The sequence below is a fragment of the Pongo abelii genome, chromosome 2 (genome assembly GCF_028885655.2).
Source record: "Pongo abelii isolate AG06213 chromosome 2, NHGRI_mPonAbe1-v2.0_pri, whole genome shotgun sequence".
Lineage (NCBI taxonomy): Eukaryota > Metazoa > Chordata > Mammalia > Primates > Hominidae > Pongo > Pongo abelii.
Window position 1 is genome coordinate 23,004,201 of NC_085928.1, and position 24,165 is coordinate 23,028,365.

At 34.9% G+C, this 24,165-nt stretch overlaps 1 protein-coding gene across 16 annotated transcripts in view; it reads left to right on the forward strand.

The window, feature by feature from the left end:
• The window catches only part of ZBTB20 (zinc finger and BTB domain containing 20), an 841,831-nt gene that overhangs the window by 25,282 nt on the left and 792,384 nt on the right, over positions 1-24,165 (forward strand). For 5 of the 16 annotated variants that reach the window (XM_063721750.1, XM_054551480.2, XM_054551484.2 and 2 more), the window contains exon 1: positions 22,690-23,882. The exons of 9 other annotated variants lie outside the window; for them this stretch is intronic. The gene's annotated coding sequence lies outside the window, so the exon portion shown is untranslated. Of the gene's footprint in view, positions 23,883-24,165 lie in introns of all 16 variants that reach the window. 2 more of the 16 variants (XR_010139138.1, XR_010139137.1) reach the window with 1 other exon arrangement.

Sequence of the window (24,165 nt, forward strand, 5' to 3'; positions counted from 1 at the left end):
TCTTTACTGAGTTATCCTTAAACAGAACTAACATTTTGATTGTTTAGAAACCCCAGCCTCTCCTCAGTCCTGTACTAGTGCCACGTATTTTTATTGAGGAGAATGAAGTCAAACATTAGCATCAAAGCCAGTCTTGGAATAAAGAATATAAGGTACATAACCACTGAGAAATATGTACAGGTGCCTTGGAAATGATGGATTGGATGTGTGTTTACTGGTTTTGAGCAGTAAGTTGATTGTGTATGTGACATATGTCAGGTCTTAGGTCATATTTAGCTTTGGCTGGAGGAACTTCCCTCAGTCATTGCCATTTTCTCTTCTCAGGTGTCCAGAGCTTATAAAGTGGTATATTTGTCAGAGAATTGACAAGCATTCTACTTAGTGTTTCTAGTAAAGCAACACTTTTTGACAGTTTAATCTGCCTCCATTCTTAATTCTTTTGTGTTTCTAGAATGCTTACTTCTTTTGTTTTCTATTCTCTGTGTCTATTTTGATTTCTAAAATAAATTATATGATCAGATAGGTAAATAATTGTTTTAGTAATAATTCATACATTAGAACATCTTCAACTATTAATGTGCTATTCTAGATATTGTTAAATTATGTGAAGGGAAAATGGCATAGGGAAAGAAGTTTTTCTGGGATGGAATGAAAATAGGTGCCCACAAAAATATTAAGAGATAATGGCAAAGTGCTAATGTTTAATGAGAGTCCTAATATTTCTCACCTTTGCTGACCAAATATCTTAGGGGAATGTAAATTTGAGAAAATAGAAGAATCTTCACTGACCTCGAGTGGATGCCATAGAAAGAAGTGTATTGTAGCACGGCACACAGAACTAGCCTATGACAGATCATTTGAAAAAAAGAGCAATAATTAGACCTTTATGAAAAATCATGCGTGTTTTTCACAGTGATTGGAGTTTCCAGGTAATTTACTGGGTTCTGACCTTTTGATTAATACGTGTTTGCCTCAAGAATGGGTGTTTGACCCTGAAAATTAGTCTGTAGACAAGGCAGAACTTGGAGGAGTGAGCAGTAGTTGGTAAATGATCTAGCTATGTCAATGTAGGCTTGTGGAAAGTTGATTGTCAGTAGGTGATGAAGATAGGTGGACACTGAGGTACTTAAAATGGGTAATCTATAATGCATAGAAATGTATTAATCAGAATGTATAGCCATTTTAGGAATGTATGGTCAGAAAGATGAAGAATAGGATTAATATATAGAAAGTCTTCATAGACAAATGTTCAATGGAAAGGCAGAGCTTAGATTTTATGGAGAGGCAGGACAAATAAAGGCACTGAGGGACTGTGACACATTTTGACTGAATTAAAATCCATGGAGAACCAAGGATCTCCTCAGAGATATAGGATTGTATGGAGACATAATTTGACTTGATTTATATGAAATGTAGGAAGTAATATTTTTGGTTGAGGAACTTTTTTACATTTAAGGGAGAATGGGAAGCAAGAGACAGCTATATGCTAACATTTTGCTAAGGAAGATAAGAGAAGAGAATTAGACAGTCGCTGTCCATTGGTCTTGCAATCAAAAGTCAATAGGGAGGAACCAAATATGAAAAAAAAATCTTGGTATTTAGATTCATGCTTTAAAACCTTAGTTGGGCCTCACTAGTTATTTCAGTTTTAACTCCTCTTCCCCCATTAGAAATTCATCTCTCATCTTTACTTGCCAAGTTTTGCCCTTTGTTTCATGACAAAAATTAAGACGGTTCAGCATGACATTATCCACATTTTCTTTTCGATCAAGATGGTTTTGATATGCTTGTATTTGCCGCATTGCCCGCTTCTCATAGTCTCTGGCTAAAGTGTTTAGTCTGGAAACTGCAGTATGATTCTAAATGCTCAGAAGAATCCTTCAAGGTCCAGAAATATGTAATTTTATTAATATTACTTAAAAAAGACCACTGAACTTGACCAAAGTCACTTTAAATTCTAATTTAAAATTTCCAAATTTAAAAATGGGGAGATCTTTCTCAAGTACATAAAAACACAGACTTCAAGGGAAATAAAAATGAACTTTGAGCTTTAAGAATAAACTAAGACTTGATTATGTTGAAATTTTATGAATAGTGCAAACTTTTCTTCCTATAGGTGCTTAGTGGAATATGGTAAGTTAGTGATTATATGAATTTAAACATGATGTGATTAATCATTATGTTCCTTGAAGATAAGCCCATCTCTATAAACTATAATATCAATAAAGCTTTACAACATTCTCTGCCATTCTTCTTTGGTCAAACTTAAATTATTGGAAAATAATTTGTTAAAATCTCCTCCCCCATAGACAATAGTTCCATTTATTTTGAAGTAATGCATCTAGACCATCTCACTAATAGACTTTAACTTCATTATTCTTGACTTCTTGACTCTTGTCTTTTTTTTCTTTTTGCCTCATAATTTGGAATCTTTTTGGCTAGAGTCTCAATGAATAACAGATTGAAAATATTCCTTTCATCGTTTATTTTTCCTTCTTCATCTTAAATTAGTTCAGCTACTCCAGAAAAAAAAAAAAGATGGTAGTGGCAATAGGTAAAATTTGAAAGGCAAAATGTGACTTACTGAAATTGAATGATGGGTACAAGAGAATCATTTATTATGTACTCTTTTTGTATGTTTGAAAGTTTCCACAATAAAAAAAGATTTTAAATGCACCCAGAAAATAAAGTAAAATAAATCAGCCCAATGAACAGATGAATTTATTGCCCATTTATAATCAGATTTGAACTCAGGAAATTTTAGGCACAGTTTATAAAACTGACCGTAGCTCAACGGGTTATAATTTTGTTATTTAGTGTGGTGGTCAGTCCAGGCATTAAAGCACTTTGAATTATTACCTTAATGACAAAAGTTCAGGCCTGAAACTACCAAATAGGGAAGTCTGTCATCACTTCCTGTTGATTCTTGAAATTTAATTCCTTTTCAAATCTCATCTCTTTCTTTTTTCCTGGTTAAAGTCATTTAGAAATTGTGGCTATTTTTTTTGCCATACCAGCTGTAATACTTGGGTCTGAATCAAAGACTTTACATTTTATCACTTTTTTCTTATCTTTTTCTTCAGTGTACTTAATTTACTGCCTTGAGTCAAACATGTTCTATGGTGCCAATCTGTTATAGTGGAAAGAACACTGGATTGAGAGGCATGAGTTTCTAGTTCCAGCTTTCTCGTGAACTAGTTTGGTGACTTTGGACAATTATTTCACTTTTTAAAACCTTCTAACCTGAAATTCTCTTCAATTTCTTATTTAGTGAATTATTAACCATTTGGTATCATTTTTAGAAATTTACCTTTCCTAGGTTAAGGCACATTGACATTCTGTAATTTGCCCCCGTCTGGCTTACATTCATCCTGATGGTTTCAATCCCCTCAAGTCTTTACTTTGTGTTTTATTCCCAAAATAACTCCTACTGACTCAAAAAATTTTTCTCTGTCGATTTTTAACTTAAGTTGCTTGTGCTTAGAGAGTTAGTATGATGTTAATTCTTTGATATTTGTTGAGACTTTATACAAGATCTACTACATGATAAATTTTTTAATAGACTTGATTTTTTTTTTAGAGCAATTGTAGGTTCACAGCAAATTCGAGCATAAGATACGGAGATTTTCTAAACACATCTTAACACCACATACATAGCCTCCACCATTAGTAACGTTTTCCAGCATAGCGGTACATTTGTTACAATTGATGAACTACGTTTCTACATCTTTGTCACCCAGAGTCATAGTTTATGTTAGGATTCACTTTTGGCGTTATAATTTTATGGGTTTGAATAAACGCATAATAATATGTACCCACCATTATAAGAATCATACAGAGTAATTTCTCTGCCTTAAAAATTATCTGTCCACCACCTATTCATCCCTCTCTCCCCCAGCCCCTGGCAACCACTGATTTTTTTTTAAACTGTCTCCATAGTTTTACCTTTTCCAGAATATCATATAGTTGTAATCATACAGTATGTAGCCTTTTAGATTGGCTTCTTTCATTTAGTAATATGCATTAAAGACTCCTCCATCTATTGACTTTTATTAGCTAAGTGTCATATAAGTAATTCACAGTATTACACTCTTGCTTGTGTGCTTGCTTTCTCTATCTCTGTTTTAGAACAATGGGGTTGGATAGGGTAAAAGCAAGGAATCGGAATCGTGAAATTGAATATTTGAGAACTACTTTATTCAATTTAGAACTTTCTTTTTTTTTCTTTTTATTATTATTATTATTATACTTTAGGCTCTATGGTACATGTGTGCAACGTGCAGGTAAGTTACATATGTATACATGTGCCATGCTGGTGCAGTGCACCCACCAACTCGTCATCTAGCATTAGGTATATCTCCCAATGCTATCCCTCCCCCCCTCCCCCCACCCTACAACAGTCCCCGAAGTGTGATGTTCCCCTTCCTGTGTCCATGTGTTCTCATTGTTCAATTCCCACCTATGAGTGAGAATATGCGGTGTTTGGTTTTTTGTTCTTGCGATAGTTTACTGAGAATGATGATTTCCAATTTCATCCATGTCCCTACAAAGGACGTGAACTCATCATTTTTTATGGCTGCATAGTATTCCATGGTGTATATGTGCCACATTTTCTTAATCCAGAACTTTCAAATAAATGGGCATTTAGATAAAATAGAAATAAACACAAGCTAAAATTTATTGAATGCTTTCTATGTGCCAGGCATTGAGCTTGCCATATACCTAGCATCTAAGTGTTTGTACTGTAGGATTAGTGTGCTGTATTTAAATCATGGTTCTGGTGTATGAGTTGTGGCACCTTGGATCTCACATTTCTCATCTATAAGATATATTATACAGGGTTTTGTGAATATTAGATGAAATAATATGTCTAAAATATTTAGCATAGTGTCTGAATATGGTAAAATGCCTGATAAATTTTAGCAACTTTTATTACCAGTACTTGAATTATCTTATTTAATCATCACAAAAACTCTATAATATAGGTCCTTTTATTTCCCTCATTTTAGTGATGAGTACAAAAGGGTTAATAATGTTAAGGAATTCATTTAAAAGTAAAGCCAAGATTTGAACTTAAGCAATATGAATCCAGAACCCACATACCTTTAACTTTTATACTCTGTTTCCTTCTAATTAGTAAGAAACATATTCAAGAGAAGGTAAGGGATCAATAAATGATTTTTAAATTGTGGTCTTGAGAGGTGGCCCTAGGATAATCTAAGTGATTAACCAGCTATTCTCTCAGAGGTGGTTAGGTTAAGTGGGGATCTTGTTTTGATGGACCACCCAATATTTTAGACATTATCTATTTTTTCAATATCGTTTTCAAAGAAATTATACTGAGGAAATTTAATGTGTTACTAAAGAATAGAAAATATACTAAATTTTATTTGAGGGTCATTCCCTTTCTAAAATAATCATAATAGCTATTAAAAGTTTTCATGTGAGCATATTTTCTTAAATTTGTTTCATAAGCTATTTTGTAGGAAAGTGTTACAAAAACGTTTGTACTTGGCGTGAGCCCAGAAGGCGGAGCTTGCAGTGAGTGGAGATCGCGCTACTGCACTCCATCCAGCCCGGGCGACAGAGCGAGACTCCGTCTCAAAAAAAAAAAAAAAAAAAAAAAAATTTTGTACCAGGTAAAGTTTTAGGTCCTAGAACCACTAGTGATATTTATGTGAATATGTCCTTATTTGGACCTAGCCAAATAGTTTAATAATATTTATTATCATTAGATGTCACTTTCTTAGTGTAAAACGGTTAGTTGTGGTGAGGACTTTTTTTTAAAATAGGGGAGCAGGCTTGATGGAATGTTGAGTGCGCTGGTTGACCTAGGTTAAAGTCTGATTACAGAGTGACAGTGAGGATTTAATTCAACAGTTTATGTGAAGAAATTTTATAACTTATGTGATAGAGAAGTATCAATTATTGATGTGAATCATTAGTAGTTAGAAGAGATCTATAATAATACAAACCAGGAACAGTAGCACACACATGTAGTTCCAGCCACTCTGCAGAGGCTGAGGTGGGAGGGTTGCTTGAGCACAGGAGTTTGAGTCTGCGGTAAGCTATTACCACACAACTGCACTCTAGCCTGGGCAACAGAGTGAGACTCCATCTCTAAAAAATAAAAATTAAAAAAGAAGAGATCTACAATACAACAAAATTTGAGAATTTCTGGTTTGGGAAGAAAGGTAGGAATTGGATTACTATGTAATGAATATTTCCTAAGGGTTAAACACTTTATATATGTTCTCATTTAATACTTTTGCCTTCTCTTTGCTATGAGGAAACTGAAATTCTGGAAAAATAGTAAGTTGTTTAAGGTCACAAGTAGTGAATGTGGAAGCTTCTTTCAAATCCAGGCTTTGACTTTAAAGCCCACGTTCTTTCTACCGAAGCACTCTGCTTCCCATACACCTAGAGATAGAGTGTATGGCCCATGAATAATTAAGAGTAAGATGAAAAGCTAATCTTTCAGTTTCTCATTGAGACACAGTGATGCCTTGCATTTATTATTCCTCCTTTTACTATATTTAAGCATTTCACAATAATTTATTTATCTTTTAAAAAAATAAGAGCACTATAAATTTGACAGGAAAACTTGTGAGATATCAGATGGATTACATAACTAAATATTGTATATCACAAGCTAGTTTTTCTCTACCTCTGGTTTCTTAACTGAAAAAAAAAAGAGTTGTGGAGGACATTAATGGTTTGTAATACACAAAGGAATAAAATAATTTATTAAAAATAAAAATTCCTAATTTTGAAGCAGATGACATATTTTATATTTCTGTTGATTGTTTTTTAATAATACCTAGGCAAACTTGATTTCAGATTTATTGATGAGAACTCCCTGTTTTATACGGAAAATATTCCTGTAGAAACCAACATTTAGATAATCTGATAAGGTCTGGGAAAAGGTGAGTTCTATGTAGTTGGAGTAATCAAAGTGGTATAGGTTACACAGAAGTGTTAAGGAAAAAGATAAGAGAAACTAATTTGTGTTAAACTTTTTTCTAAGTCAGCTTTTCATACTCTTGTTGTTCAAAGTACATTCATTCTTATAGAATATTAGGTATGCCAATGCTTAGATATAAATATGAAAACACATTTCAAAATCCAAACAAATTATTTTTGGATTATCCATACCTTATGTCCCATCTGTTAGTACAAATAATCAAAGAGTACTGTATTTTCAAAAGCTCTGGAGAGTGTTACCCTTTCTGCAACAGTATAATAGAATTTGGCAAAAACAGTAGCATGTTTTGCAATGGTTGTGCAGTTAATTGAACATCCTGTCACTGCTGGATTTGCTGTAATTTTTACAGATAATAAACAGCAAGCTATGGTGTCACCCTATGTATATTCACTTAACAATATTTATTTAATTGTTGAGCACATAACATATTCAGATCTTTGTGCTTTGAATACAGATACATGATGACTACAGCATGATTAGGAGCCTTGAGGTTTTGTGGAAGAGATAGGCATGTAAACAACCAACTTTATTTGCCCTAATAAATATTGCTTATTTTGAACAGTTAATCTCTCTTTCTCTTGCTCTCTTTTTCTTTCTCTCTGTCTCTGTCTCTCTCTCTCTCTCTTTCCTGGGGAAGAAAACTAATATTTATCAAATGCTCATTGTGTGTAGACACCGTACTCAAGAATTAATAAATTTCGTGTGCTTTGACTAGAGCCTTGCACTTTGTATGTTCACAAAAATGTTATCTCTTATTATCAATCTAATGTAGTTATCAAACAGTTCTGTGATATAGTTATTCTTATTTTATAGATAAGCTATATGAGACTCATGGATAAGTAACCTGCTTAAGTATACATAGCCAATAAATATTTTTAAAATCTGAGTCCAAAGCCCATACTATAGAATAGTGGCCTCAAAAATAAAGTCCGTGCATTCCAAGAAATATGCAAGATGATGCATTAGGGTTTGAGAAGAAATAAAAATTGTTATTTGTGTTTTTTATTTAAAAAATCTAAGAAGTTAAAGTTACCAGCAGTTAATATGCCCAGATAGAGCTGGGCAATATCATAGCATTATTTACATGCATTGCAACTTAAACAGAACATCCTGATGGGAGAGAGTGGAGTTTGTTAAAGAGTTGGAGCTACTAAATGTTGTCTGTGCCTTGTTATGTGGAGTCACAGATTAGTGACAGATTAGTTTAACTAAAACTAACTCTTAAAAAACAGACAACTGACTGAAAAAAAGCATAGAAAAGATGATACTAATAATCCAAGCCCATTTGAACAAGAACATCCCTGAAACATATTATGAACACTTAGAAGACTTTTGGGGATTTAAAAAAACTTGATATTAAAATACAAACATATTTACCATTGGAAACACTGTTCTTCAAGAGCAATAATGGCTGAAATAATGTATGAAAAATAATATGGCAACAAACAATATCACATTTGTCAGCAAATACTGCTAGAATATGTACAGAAAACATTGCTGAAGATTTACAAAAACAAGTATTGAACAAATTATGCAGTGTGGAATGTTTATAGTTAAATGAAAGTACCAATATTTCTAACATTTCATCCAATGATATTTGCTAGGCTCAATTGAAATAATTCGAAGAACTATGTTGTTGTAAATCACCAAAATAATCACTGGAGAAGATTGTGGCTAAACAGCAAAATACTGCCCTACACTAAAACAGTGTGTTCTTGAAAATCTATGTTATCTATAGTTACATAGTTTTAGAATATTGGAGTGGTTGGTTTGAATGGAATAGAAAAAAGCTTGCTGAGGCAGGTTACAGAACTACTTCTACACATGAAATCCCTTCAGTCTTACAGACAAGCTATTTTAACAAATAAATTGAAGTCATAAGTACACACAAGTGCTGTAGGACATCATTGATGTAGTCACTTTGTTTTTGTTTTTTAAGTTAAAGCTTTAAAATGTAGTCAAAAATACGTTACCAAATGTGAAAGAATCTTAAAATTTTAGTGGACTCTTTATGATACTTTGTAATAAGACGGAGAATGGGCCATGAATATCATTTGCACCACTTGAGGTTCACTGGTTATCCAGTGGTAGAGTATTGAGAAGTAATAAGAAATTTATGGCAATTATGCATTTTTCTTTTACAGAATGACAAGGGTTCTAATTTTGCTCACCTTTTCTGTTATGACAGATGACTGTCAATACTATGCTCTCTAATGTATATTTTTGAAAAATAACATATTCGATCTGTCTTTTTAAAGTAGTAGTACTAATAATGAGTGAGAAAGTAACTGCTTTTTGAAGGACCTGTGGTTATGGAGAAAACATTTCATAGTGAATGTTTGTAATTCTTTTCATTACAATGTGATTTTCTTGCCAAAAACCAATGTAATTGTAAAACTAGTTTCTATATACATTGAAAATTGTACAAAAATGTATTGGCATATTTTTTAAAACTTGGAACATAATGTTATAACTTATTTTAAGATCTTTCAAATGTAATCTTTAAATTGATTTTAAAATCCTTTTGTTAAAAAATAAAATGCTACACCTCTTAGTTTATAGGAATGACTTATTACATCTGTGAAGATGGAAATTTACTAGCTAAATTTCAACAAAGTATTTTACATAATTGGCCATTAGTATTAAAAATTGATTATTTTGATGTAGTAATCACAGCCATTGATACTTTTCTTCCATTTGAATTTACTATTTTGTGAGGCTTTCTCCCTCAACTTACCACCACCCCTCCTCTGCACCCATCGCAACCATTATATCTAAGTAACCTGAAAATAGTACTGTATTTTCAGATGACTGTTTTGCAAAGTGTAAAACCAAGCCAAGACATAGAGAAACACATATTTACTCAAATTTTTGTTTTAATGTTTTTCAGTAAGAGCATCAAGAGCAGTTTGCTCTTCGGTAAGAGCAAAATGTTTTAAAATTGTTGATAAATAGAGCCCCAAATTTAGAATGTTTACTTCTTGTTTACCTCAGTCTTTTAAAATATCTATTGCTGCATGTTCTGTAATGTATGTATTGTAGTAATGTATGTATATTATAAATAATTATGCATATATTGGAGTATGGGCTTATATTAATCAATGCCCAGACAAACAGAAATGACTCAGAAAAGAGGAACTTCAATCCAGGGAACTGATTACAAAAGTGTTGGAAAGTCTGGTGGAGCAAATAGAAGGCGGCAATATTATTTAGTAACAAATTCCTTCAGAAAGCAAGGGAAAGTTTTGTTATCCAGAGCTTATAAGTATTATGCTGCCGCTGCTGCTGCTGCTTCCACATTTTGCTGTGGCTGTTGGAATCACCAATCTCACTGCATTGTAGGAAGCCAGGTGTCCGCACTCCTATGGACACTTCAAGAATCCAGGATAATATGTAATTTCTTGAATTCTGTTGTGCTTGTCACAGCTGCTGGAGCTTCCAGTCACTTGTGGTGGCTGCTGTTGTTCTGCACTTGCATTGTTCTGCACTTGCATAACCAGTGTTGCAATCAGCAGTCCAGAGCCTAGATACCAAGAGTTCTGTGCTGCAGAGCCTGTTGGAGCACCATTGCTGAGATTTTCAGTGCCAAAAGCAGGAGGCAGGAAGAAGTCTGTCTTTGCCTTTGATCTTATACCAATGCTTCGTATTCTGGCAAAGCCATCTAAGAATTGTAGTTTTTAACTTCTACCACAGAAAGAGTGCCTAGAAGAGGAATTCACCCATCATTTATATGCAAACTATTTTAGTGAATAAATCGAAGTCAATAGACACATAACTGCTGTAGGATGTCATTGTTGTTGTTGTTTTTTAAAATTAAACCTTTTAAACACAGCAGAAAATATTTGCAAACTATTCTTCTGACAAGGGACTAATAACCAGAATATATAACGAACTCAAACAACTCAACAGTAAAAACAATTAATTGCATTAAAAAGTGGGCAAAGGACATGAATAGACATTTCTCAGAAGAAGACATACAAATGGCCAATAGGTATAGGAAAAATGCTCAACATCACTAATCATCAAAGAAATGCAAATCAAAACCCACAATGAGATAACATCTTACACTGGTCAGAATGGCTATTATTAAAAAGACAGAAAATAACAGATGCTGGTAAGGATGTAGAGAAAAGGGAACTCTTATACACTGTTGATGGGAATGTATATTAGTACAGCCACTATGAAAAACAGTATGGACATTTTTCAAAAAATGAAAAACAGATCATCTTGCAATCTCTCTATTGAGTATCCCCCTCAAAAAGAAATCAGTATATCAAAGGAACACCTGCACTCCCATGTTTATTGCAGCGCTATTCATAGTAGCAAAGATATGAAATTAAACCTAAGTGTCCATCAGTGGACAAATGGATAAAGAAAATGTGGCATATATACACACAATGAAATACTATTTGGCCATAAGACAGAAGGAAATGTCATTTGCAGCAACGTGAATGGAGCTGGAGGTCATTATGTTAAGTGAAATAAGCCAAGCACAGAAATACAAATATCTCGTGTTCTCACTCATGTGGGAGCTAAAATGTTGATCTCAAGGAGGCAGAAAGTAGAATGATAGATAATAGAGGCTGGGAGGATTGAGTGGGTTGGGAGAGGATGAAGAGAGGTTGGTTAATGGGTACAAATGTTCAATTAGATAAAAGAAGTTCTAATGTTCAATAGCAGAGTAGGGTGACTGTAGTTAATAAGAATATTCTATATTGCAAAATAGCTAGAAGAGAGTACTCAAAAAAAAAAAAAAAAAGAAAACCACATAGAAATTATAAATACTCAGGGTGATGGATAACCTAAATACCCCGACTTTGTCATTACACATTTTATGCATGTAACAAAATATCACATGTACCCCATAAATATGTATAAATACTATATGTCAATTAAAAAATAAAAGGTAAATCTAAGCACAAAAAATGTAATAGAACATACACACCCAAATATGGAAGAGCCTTAAAATTTTAGTAATAATCTAAAGTTTAGTTAGGAATGGAGTTGAGAACTAACAGTGATCTGTGCAGAGTTTTAAATATTTTTACTGATGGAGCATACACTTTTTAATAATTGGAGAATCAATTTCTTGAGAGTAGGGGAAGGAACTCAGTGGTAAAACTACATATTACTTCACTTTTCTTGATTTGCTTTAAGAGATGGATTTTGATTTGACACCTAAATTAGGGTTGATATTCAGGGAATACCCACTGTATTTACAGCCAGCATCTGTTTTGATTAGTCATGGTAACATTTCTTCTGTGCCCATTCCTTATGAGCTATAAATATTTTGACTGCCACTCACCACTACCTAAAACTTCTCTAATTTATTATTTATTTCTATACACTTATTAAGGTAACTTAAAATGATAGTAATAGTAAAAATATAGTGCCTGGAAAACTTCAGAATTTAATTATCGAATTATTTTATGTTATCAAATATTCTGTAATATCTATTGTTTTATTGTAAATATGTATTTTTAAACATCTGATTAAACTGCTAAAGTGCAAATTAATTATTGAGTGGGTATTAAGTGCATTTATTGGTGGAAAAATATTAGGGAGAGAATTTTAATTACTTTAGACAAAAGTTACATGAATTTTATTAAGATATTAGCTTACAGTGGTTTGCAGTTTATTTCCGTTTGTGACCTTCAGATAAAACATCATAAGAGGTATGTATTGGGAGTCCCAGACCATTTAATTTTTAAAATAAAATCCATAATAATGATTTATTTCTTTCATAACTCTTTTTGCAATTAATACAGATTTCATTATGGGCAGTGTTCTTTTGTTGATTACTAATAAAATTGTTTTCTCAACTGGTGAGATACTGTTTGATATTCAAATTTCACATAGGTTTAAATGACGTTGGGAGTATTATTTGTGTTATGGAAGATCCAGTTATCACATTTTCAGTGGTAAAGTGCCATCAGTTTGAAATAGAGTAGTACATCATATTTAGTGATAAGTAAATTCAATCCATTCAAATGTGTGGACATTTAACATGAAGGAGGATTTGTTTTATTTATTTTTATTTATTTATTTTTTATTTTTATTTTTTTGAGATAGAGTCTCACTCTGTTGCCCAAGCTCGAGTGTAGTGGCGCAAGCTTGGCTCACTGCAGCCTCTGCTTCCCAGGTTCCAGTGATTTTTCCTGTCTCAGCCTCTTGGGTAGGTGGGATTACGGGCACATGCCACCTAGCCCGGATAATTTTTGTATTTTTAGTAGAGATGGCATTTTACCATGTTGGCCAGGCTGGTCTCAAACTCCCAACCTTAGGTGATTTACCTGCCTTGGCCTGCCAAGGTGCTGGGATTACAGCCGTGAGCCACCACACCCGGCCGGATTTGTTTTATATACAGTTCTCTTCACTGAGATATAAACTGATAAACTAGTCAAAATTAAGTAAATGACAATTTTGAAATACCCAATATAAGTGTAAAATAAAATTTAATGTAATTCATTTCAAATTTTTGTTTTACAAGAATCCTACCAAACATATCGGACATACATTCTGAATGTATATACTGTAAAGTAATTTTTTGTATTTAATACAAATGAAGAAGATAGATATTTTATGTAGATTATGTTATAAAAACTTTTGATCTGACCTTATACATTTTTTAAAAAGTTATGGCTATAAGCCTACAGCTTATTGGGGTTAAGTGATTTTTCTTAAAAATAAAAGATACCATTTCTACCCATTTTGAATCATCCCTATGGCCTGTTGCCTCAGAGGACTTAGCAGGCTGCTATCATGCTGACTCCGTTATTAATAACTGGCTTCAAAATTGCTGGACAGATTGTTATTAATATTTCCAACTCTTTTTTTTTCTTTTTTTCTAAGACAGAGTCCCTCTCTGTCGCCCAGGCTGGAGTGCAGTGGCGTGATCTCTGCTCACTGCAACCTCCGCCTCCTGGATTCAAGTGATTCTCTTGCCTCAGCCTCCCGAGTAGCTGGGATTACAGGCATGTGCCACTATGCCCAGCTAATTTTTTTGTATTTTTAGTAGAGACGGAGTTTCGCCATGTTGGCCAGGCTGGTCGCGAACTCTTGACCTCAGGTGATCTGCCCGCCTCGGCCTCCCAAAGTGCTGGGATTACAGGCGTGAGCCACGGTGCCCCGCCTAATGTTTCCAACTCTTTAATCAAACTGGTTCATGGTATGTTTCTTTCGTCGCTTTTGAAAGTTATTTTTTAATATACTAGTCTTTTCCATTATCCTTTCTTTAAATTTTACTTTAAGATACTTAATATACTTTTCCTCAAACAAATATAAAATTTAAGTTTTGAAATTATCTAGGGAACATATATCCTTTCAAATCTGTTCCCCATCATTAGTCTTCTTTTTCTACCTAATATCACCAGTCTATTATTCTAGATAATTTTTGGAGTAATTTTATAAAGCCCCTCCTTCTATTCCTTACACATTCCATTTGGATAGATGTTAGGCCTGACGTTTGCTACTTATTAGGTCTGTGTCTTTGGGCCTCTTTTTGTTTGTGTATAATCTGAAAATGAGATTTCTTTTCTTTTAATGCTGTTGGGGGATTAAATGAGAAAGTGTATGTTGGGCTGAGTTTCTGACACATGTAGTAGAGATAACTTTTAATAAAGCATTCTTATTAATAGTAGCAACTTTGGTATGTTGGAAAGATATGAAGACTATTGAGTTTTTGAGTATAGCCTCACCAGGTCAGACAGTAAGGATCTCACCAACCTGCTTGACAAACATCTATGGCAATTAAGATGTATCTTTTATATCTTCTCTGTGACTTTTATTTTTCCTATAGAATGCACTCTGTAGTTTCTCTTTCCTTTCCTTTTGTATTAAATATAAACTGTACATATAAGTAAATTATGTAGATGTGGAAACTTCTAAGATAGTTGCTGGCATTGTTGTAGATTGTTTAGTAGAGAGGATTGACCAGGCAGCAGGAAGAGTTCATATAGTATATGTGTCTAATACGTTGTTCTGGAGCCAGGGAGATATTACAAATAACATTTTTATGTTTTGTAATCCATTGATTTAGCATTTATTGATTGTGTCACAAAAGTACCCTCTTCTAAATTTCTAAAGATAATATCATTTAAGATCAGCTTATAGGAGTAGTAACAACAGCTATAATAGCATAATATCATTCAGATACTAAACTCCATGCCACTTTTCCCCATGGTCATATTTCTCCTTTACAATTGTGGAAAATGACTCATATATAGATATGAGTCATTCTGTATTAAAGATACTTTTGATTTTCTACTCTTTGCTATTTACTATTCACTGGCCACTGTTCACTCTACCAATGGTCACTCCGAGGAACTCCGGGAATATTTTCTGTCTTATTAGGAAACTGCCGTGATTATAAAGGCTACAGTATATTTGTGAATGTGAGGCAATAACTTCATTTTTTTCATTATTTGATTCTTCATTCTACTACTATATAAGACTGTAGAATATACATTATCCTTTCCTGAAAGTTTGGAGAGAAGGAGAATATTTGCATCACAAAACATAAACTTCATAGAATTTATTATTAGGCATTACTTAAAAAAATCTGGCCACGTTTACATTGGGAAATTCCCACTACTCCTCTTCTTCCTCCCTCTCATCTCTGTGCTCCCATAACTTCAAATTGTTACTCATTTTTTATGTAGTACAGTTTAACCCCACAAGAATTATTTATGCCTCAGTCTCTGACTCCAGCACCTTATCAAGATGTTTTCCTCAAGGAGGACAATTCCATTCCTATGAAGTACTCTGAAGCCAACTTCAGCCTTTTACAAACACTTATGTTATAGATGTGAAAGAAATAATAGATAAATGAAATGTGAAGGCAAGCTGAATTTTCTTTTCAGAAATGATGTTTATTGAAATTCTGATAGTTGTATGGGAATATCTTTTTTTTTTTTTAAGTTCCAGGATACATGCGCAGAACCTCTACATTTGTTACATAGGTATATGTGTGCCACCGTGGTTTGCTGCACCTATCAACCCGTCATCTAGGTTTTAAGCCCCGCATGCATTAGCTGTTTGTCCTGATGCTCTCCCTCCTCTCACCCCCCACCCTCCGACAGGCCCTGGTGTATGTCGTTCCCCTCCCTGTGTCCATGTGTTCTCATTGTTCAGCTCCCACATATGAGTGAGAACATGCGGTGTTTCCTATTCCTGTGTTAGTTTGCTGAGGATGATGTCTTCCAGATTCATCTATGTCCATGCAAAGGACATGATCTCATTCCTTTTATGGCTGCATAGTATTCCATGGTGTATATGTACAACATTTTCTTTATCCAGTCTGTTATTGATGGGCATTTTGGTTGGTTCCATGTCTGCTATTGTAAATAGTGCTGCAGTAAACATACGTGTGCATGTATCTTTATAGTAGAATGATTTATATTCCTTTGGGTATATACCCAGTAATGGGATTGTGGGGTCAGATGGCATTTCTGGTTCTAGATCCTTGAGGAATCACCACACTGTCTTCCACAATGGTTGAACATTCCCACCAACAGTGTAAAAGCGTTCATATTTCTCTGCAGCCTTGCCAGCATCTATTGTTTCTTGACTTTTTAATAATCCCCATTCTGACTGGTGTGAGATATGAATACTTTTTTTAACAAACTTTTTTTTTTTTTTGACACAGTCTCACTCTGTCACCTAGGTTGGAGTGCAGTGGTGGAACCATAGCTCACTGCTGCTTTGACTTCCTGGGCTCAAGAAATCCTCTCACCTCAGCCTCCCAAGTAGCTAGGACTACAGGTGCATGCCATCACACAAGGCTGATTTTTTTATAGACATGCGGTCTCAGTATTTTGTCCAGGCTGGTCTCTAACTCCTAGATTCAAGTGACCCTCCTACCTTGGCCTCCCAAAGTGCTGAGATTACAGGCATGAGCCACTGCATGCAGCCTTATCCAAATTTTTATTGTGAAATTCTTTCAAACATACAGCAAAGTTGAAGATTACTTTTTCTATTTTTGTTTGTCACAAGATCTTAAGATAAGGATATGTTTAATATGTGACTTAATACATTTTTCGAAATGCTATTTACTTGTTTATATCATCCTTATAGCTCAAATTTATTTAAGTTTTTAATTAACCAAGGTTTATAAACCCTATGTACTGTTGTTTGTTTAGTCATTCATTCTTTCAGGAAAACTTTTTTGAGCTTCAGATATATTACAAGTGTACTGCCAGATGCTAGAACAACAAAGCTTAATAAGTAGGGTCTCTGCTCTGGGGGGCAGAGGGGAAGAAGGTGGCGATGGTGGGGAGGGAGTCTCCTAGTCTTGTAGGGAGGGGAGGCATATAAAATCCTCCGGCCATAATAAATGTACTTCCAATGACTTAGTTTACATGTAATACTTTATTTTAGTTTTAAATTTAAACATTTGTTGATTAGAATTTAAATTAGATATGCAACTCTTCCCATTTAAGGATGGTACTCCTGGCCTACTATTGTCCTTGGGCTCGATGGGATACAATTTTAAAATAGATGACTAGGGTTAGGAATTATTGCCTAATTGGCCAGGCGCAGTGGCTCATGCCTGTAATCCCAGTACTTTGGGAGGCTGAGGCGGGCGGAACACAAGGTCAGGAGATCGAGACCATCCTGGCTAACACGTTGAAACCCTGTTTCTACTAAAAATACAAAAAATTAGCTGGGCATGGTGGCCGGCACCTGTAGTCCCAGCTACTCGGGAGGCTGAGGCAGGAGAATGGTGTGAACCCGGGAGGCAGAGCTTGCAGCGAGCTAAGATGGGGCCACTTCACTACAGCCTGGGCGACAGAGTGAGACTCCGTCTCAAAAAAAAAAAAAAAAAAGAATTATTATCTAATTACGCCACTTACAATTAACTTTATGGTGGTGTCCTCAATGGCAAAGTCATTTACTTAGTGTAGCAATTACTCATTTTGACCCACTAATCCCAGACTTTTCTTGTCCGGGCATGGTGGCTCACGCCTGTAATCCCAGCACTTTGGGAGGCTGAAGCGGGCGGATCATGAGGTCAGGAATTTGAGACCAGCCTGACCAACATGGTGAAATCCTGTCTCTACTAAAAATACAAAAATTAGCCAGGCATGGTGGCACGCGCCTGTAATCCCAGCTAGTCAGGAGGCTGAGGCAGGAGAATCGCTTGAACTGGGGAGGCGAAGGTTGCAGTGAGCCGAGATTGCACCACTGCACTCCAGCCTGGGCGACGGAGCTGTCTCAAAAAACAAACAAACAAACAAACAAAACCCCAAAAATACACAAATCCTTTACAATTGAATTCTTGCTTTTTTATTCCTTTCTCAGGCTATAGAAAATAGGAAATGTTTTATTGTGTTTATTATTTAGTTCTTTAAACAATTATTTGCATTACTATTAGATATTTGAATCTTGAACTATGCAACCTTTAAGAATGCATGATAGAGTATGTACTTTAGATGGAGTTGCTGGGTACCATTAAATCAAACGTATTGAGAGCTATGGGTATTGAACAGCAAATTTTCACTATTCTGTGTTAGTAAGCAAGATAGGGTAAGAAATCATCAGGACTTACTAGATTTGACTCACAACCACAGAATCTTATGGCTGGATGGGGCCTTAACTATCTTTAGGTATTGGGTAAAACAGTATGGTGTAGAGATTAAACACATAAACTTTAAGCTAGACAGGCTGGGTTCAAATCCTATCATTATTATTATGCTATGTGATCTCAGGCAAGTCACTTAATCTCTCTTTTTCTTCATCTGGAAAATGAGACTAAAAATAATTCCTACATCATAGGGTAATTGTTAGGCTTTAAAGAGTTAAGAAATAAAAAGTACTTAGAACAGTTCCTGACACATAGTAAGCACTTAAGCATTGGCTATAATAACTATTATTATGATATGCTGTTCAATTCCGTCCTTTTAAATTTATTATTTTTAGCATAGGAAGAAACTGAAACTCAGGATGGTTGCATGACTTGCCCAGGGTGTGCAAGCTATTTGTGGCAATGCTGGGACCAGAACCAATTTTCTTTTAATTTATTGTTTAATACACTTTTTTTTTTTGAGTAATTTTAGTTTCATAGTAAAATTGATGGGGAGGTACAGAGATTTCTTGTATACCCCCTGCCTTCACACATGCGCAGCCTCCCCTATCATCAGTATCCCCCATCAGAGTCATATATTTGTTACATATGATAAGCCAACTTTGACATATTGTTATTACTCCAGGCCCATAGTTTACATTAAGGTTCACTCTTGGTGTTGTGCCTTCTGTGGGTCTGAACAAATGTATAATGACGTCTATCTGTCACTATTGTATTATACAAAGTAGTTTCACTGCCTTGAAAATCCTGTGTTCTTCCTGTTCATCCCTCTCTCTACCCTAAACTCTTGCAAACAATGAGTTTTTGCTGTCTCCATGGTTTTGCCTTTTCAGAATGTCATATAGTTGGAATCATATAGTGTACAGATACGTACAGTGGATAGAAGGCAATCTTTTCAGATTGGCTTCTTTTGCTTAGTAATATGCATTTAAGTTTCCTACATGTCTTTTCATGGCTTGATATCTCATTTCGTTTTAGCACTAAATAATATTTCACTGCCTGGATGTACCATAATTTATCCATTCATCTACTAATGGGCATATTAATTTCTTCCAAGTATTGGCAATTATGAATAAAGTTACCATAAACATCTGTGTGTAGGTTTTTGTGTGGGCATAAGTTTTCAATTCCTTTGCATAAATACCAACCAGAGAAATTGCTGGATCGTATATGTGTTTAGTTTTGTAAGAAACTGCCAAACTGTCTTCCAAAGTGGCTGTACCATTTTTCATTCCTACCAACAATGAATGAGAGTTCCTGTTGCTCCACATCCTTATCATCATTTGGTGCTGTCAGTGCTGTGAGTTTAGGCCATTCTATTACATGTGTAGTGGTATGTCATTGTTATTTTTAATGTGCATTTCCCCAATGACATATAATATGGAGCCCCTTTCATATGCTTATTTGCCATCTGTATATCTTCTTTGGTGAGGTGCCTGTTAAAGTCTTCCGCCCGTTTTTAATCAGGTTATAATATTTTCTTATTGTTGAGTTTTAAGAATTCTTTGCATGTTTTAGATAACAGTCCTTTATGAGATACATCTTTTGCAAATATTTTCTTCCAGTCTGTGGCTTGTCTTTTCATTACCTTTACACTGTCTTTTGCAGAGTAGAACTTTTTAATTTGAATTAAATCCAGCTTATCAATTATTTCTTTCATGGATTATGTCTTTGGTGTTGTATCTAAAATAGTCATTGTGAAACCCAGAGTTATCCAGATTTTTTCCTATTTAGGAGTCTTAGAGTTTTGCATTTTACATTTAGGTTTATGATCCATCCATTTTGAGTTAATTTATGTGAAGAGTGTAAAGTCTGCGTCTGGATTTATTTTTTTGCATATAGATGTCCAGTCGTTCTGTCACCACTTGTTGGAAATACTGTCTTTGCTCCATTGTATTGCTTTTCCTTTTAAGTCAAAGATAAGTTGACTATACATATGTGGGCCTTCTCCTGGGCTGTCTATTTTGTTCCATTGATCTGCTGTGTCTATTCTTTTGCCAGTATCATGCATTCTTGATTACTGTAGCTTTATAGTAAGTCCTGAAGTCTGGTAGTTTCATTTGTCCAACTTTGTTCTTCTCTTTCAATATTATGTTGGTTATTTTGAGTCTTTTGCCTCTCCATATAAATTTTAGAATCATTTAGTTCATATCCACAAAATAACTTTCTGGGATTTTGATTGGGATTGAATTGAATCTATAGATTAATTTGGGACAGAACCAGCTTTTAACTTCCACTTTAGGGTCTTTCTACAGAACCAAATTGCCCCATGACATATCAACACATGAAGCAAATTAATTAAATAACTTTATAACTTCCATAGTATGGTAGCCAATTACAATGATTTCTTCAGACCTTATTGTCTCCAGTCCCAACTAGGGAAAGTATATGTTGAATTCCAGTAAGTACTAACAATGTACCACTTATTGTGCTTTGAATCTAGTAAAATGTACAGATATGGGAAAAGTTTTGAGATGTTGTACATTCTTCTTCTTCTTCAACTTTTTTTTTTTTTTAATTTGAGATGGAGTCTTGCTCTGTTGCCCAGGCTGGAGTGCAGTGGTGTGATCTTGGCTCACTGCAGCCTCCAACTCCTGGGTTCAAGTGATTCTCCTGCCTCAGCCTCCTGAACAGCTGGGACTAGAGGCATGCACCACCACCCCCAGCTAATTTTTGTATTTTTAGTCGAGACGGGGTTTCACCATGTTGGCCAGTCTGGTCTCGAACTCCTGACCTTGTGATCCTCCTGCCTCGGCCTCCCAAAGTGCTGGGATTATGGTGTGAGCCACTGTGCCCAGTCTCATTTTTCACTAAGCCAAAAGATTTGTTTTCCTTTTAAATTTAGCTCTCAGGTTGTTTTTTAGAAAAGAGCCTTCATGGTCCTTTATATTCCTTTTGATTCCTGCTGGTAGAAACCAAATACTGTCTTCTCCTTGAATAAAAACAAAATGAAACAAAATAAAATACCTAGAACCTTATTTTAAAAATTCAGAAAATACAAATATCTAATTCAAATCCATCTGTCAAACTCTGAGGTTTATGTGTTTTTTTAATTGACATTTTTCTTAATACATTTTAATAAAGCTTCGGAGAAGCAATAGGGCAATAGTAGAAAAGCAGAGCTGCCAGGCCAAATAGTGAGGAGGAGATACATGCTGGTACCTTGGGCACACTAAATATATTTTGGAAAAGTTTCTCTACAGACAAGTGACCTGAAGTAGGAGACTGTTAAATCATTTTTAGTGTGTGTCTGTCTCCTCTTAATCATCCACCCTTGGGAGGGTGATATACTACTGCAGCACTAGAGAGGTTGAATTGGTGGATTACAATGAGACTAGAGTGGTCTGGACTCTTGGTTTCTTACTAGAAATTTTCCCAGGATAGTTTGTATAATGTATAGGTAGATATTACATTGTAATGTCTATGCTGTAGGTTAGCCACCCTGAAAATAGCTAAAGCAATATTGATCTGTATTCTAAACATGACCCAAAATTTATTTGACATTCTTAAGGATTTTTGTGAATAAGGTGAAGATTCAGTTGATCTATAAGTTATATGTTGAAAGTTATTTAATTTTTTAATTGAAAACTGATTTTTTTTAAACAAAAGAATTGAAGCTGTTGTTTCAAGGTAGTTTTGTTTATGCAGAGGGACATATTCTAATTTTTGAAGCATGTTAATACACAAAACCACATAAAAAGGATGATTTTTACAATTAATATACTTAGGATTATTGTTGCCCAAACGCAGGGTTTGAATAAGTCAAATGCACTTATATTTTTTATTTGTGTGTAAATATTTTTTAGAAAATTTTACCTCTATTATAATGTTCTTAAGTCCCATCTAAATGACACATAGCCAAACTGTATAGAAATATATTAAGGAAGGTGGCTGTCTAGATAGATAATAGTGCTAGAAGGAGATATGACTCGTCAAGCAGAGTCTAGTTTTTAAAAATTGGGGGACGAGGAGAGTGGCTTAAAACTATTTCTGTTTTCTGATGTTTGTAATTCTATAGCTGCAAATATATCACTTACAGGAGAAAGGGCACCTAGGAGTGGGGAAAGTGGGTGGGAAGCATGTGATGGGGTGAGGAGTATAATAACATCATAATTTTGGAACTAGAATATAGAAAAAATCTGGTTAGAAGTATCAGACAAAGAAAAACTGTTTTTTTTCTCTTTTAAGGCAAGTTTATTTAGAAGCATTGATTATTTTTATTTTTCCCTCCTAATAAAAGATTAAGGGTAATTGCTGTAGTTTCAGTCCCATATTCTATGAAATCTCATCCTGATTGTGATGGTAGCTTCTTATAGGATTTATTTCTGTCGTTGTACCACTATGTACTATACGCATTGCACCTGTTCACACAGAGTACATTGCATTGTGATGTTTGTACAGCTAGATGCTTTAAATGAGAAGCCAATCTCCCTTCTTCTAGGTTCCTAGCCTATTAGTTACTTAATTAAGCTTAATTCTGTTTTGGTCTGTAATTTTGTAAGTCTGCAATTTTGTATATGGTCTCGATTTATTAACTGAGCAATGATTTCTTCTTTGCAGTTATCAGTTTTGTCTGAGATCAGTTTTCCTATTGTATGGAGTCTGTTTCTTACAGAGCCTCCTTTAAGACTGCTCTGACTTTAAAATCATTACTAGGCTTTTGTCAGAGCTGATTTGTTCACATTCTTCTCACATTAAAAAATACATTTAAAAGATTGCACAAATAAGCTATGCATTTCACTATTTCCTGCTTATATGCAAAAAATGTATTTATGATAATTACATGTACTGCCAGAACTGAAACAATACATTCCTCATAATGGAGCATAAATAAAGAAGGTGGAGCCAGCTGCTCTTAAACTGTTTATTTGCAAGCAATAATGATACAGAGACTATACCTTTTTCACTCTGTTAGTCTGGCAATACTGAACCTGTTGCTGCATTAGACGAGTTGCATTTTGCTGGATAGGGGAAGGAGAGCTGTCTGCTGTCTGGTAGGAGGGCTTTGTCTGTGCCTTTCTCTCTGTTTCTTTCTGTTTTTCTTTCTCTCTCTCTCTCTCCTCTTCTCTCTCTCTTACTCGCTTGCTCTGTCTCTGTCTCTCTCTCCCTCTCTTCCCCCCTCCCTCCTCTCTCTTGCTCTCTCTCTCTCTTCCCGTCTCTGTGGTTTGTAAGGTAGGTTGCAGTGTGTGTATATACACAACATCAAGAGCAGGAAAATGGACTCATTAGGGAGGCAGGCAGTCATTACCACTCACACTGTACTTCCAGGGAGACACCGATTATAAGAAGAGAAACTCAGCGCTGGGGAAGAAGGTAGGGCAGACAACTTTCTTAAAAAAAAAAAAAATCCTGCTTCCTCAATGCCCCCTCTGTCATCTCCTTTAGCCCCCAATGCCTTTATTCTTTCCTGCTTGAATTTTAATTTCCAGATTTAAGTTTGACAGAGCTAGTGCTAGCTTAAAATTTAGAACATCTGTAGGAGGCCTACCCTTTACTAATTTTCTTCCTACTTACTTAGGGGTGTGCCCTTGTGATTCAGTTTTGTTACTTTAAAAATAATTACAAACAAATCTATTTTTCTCACTAAAGTACCAAA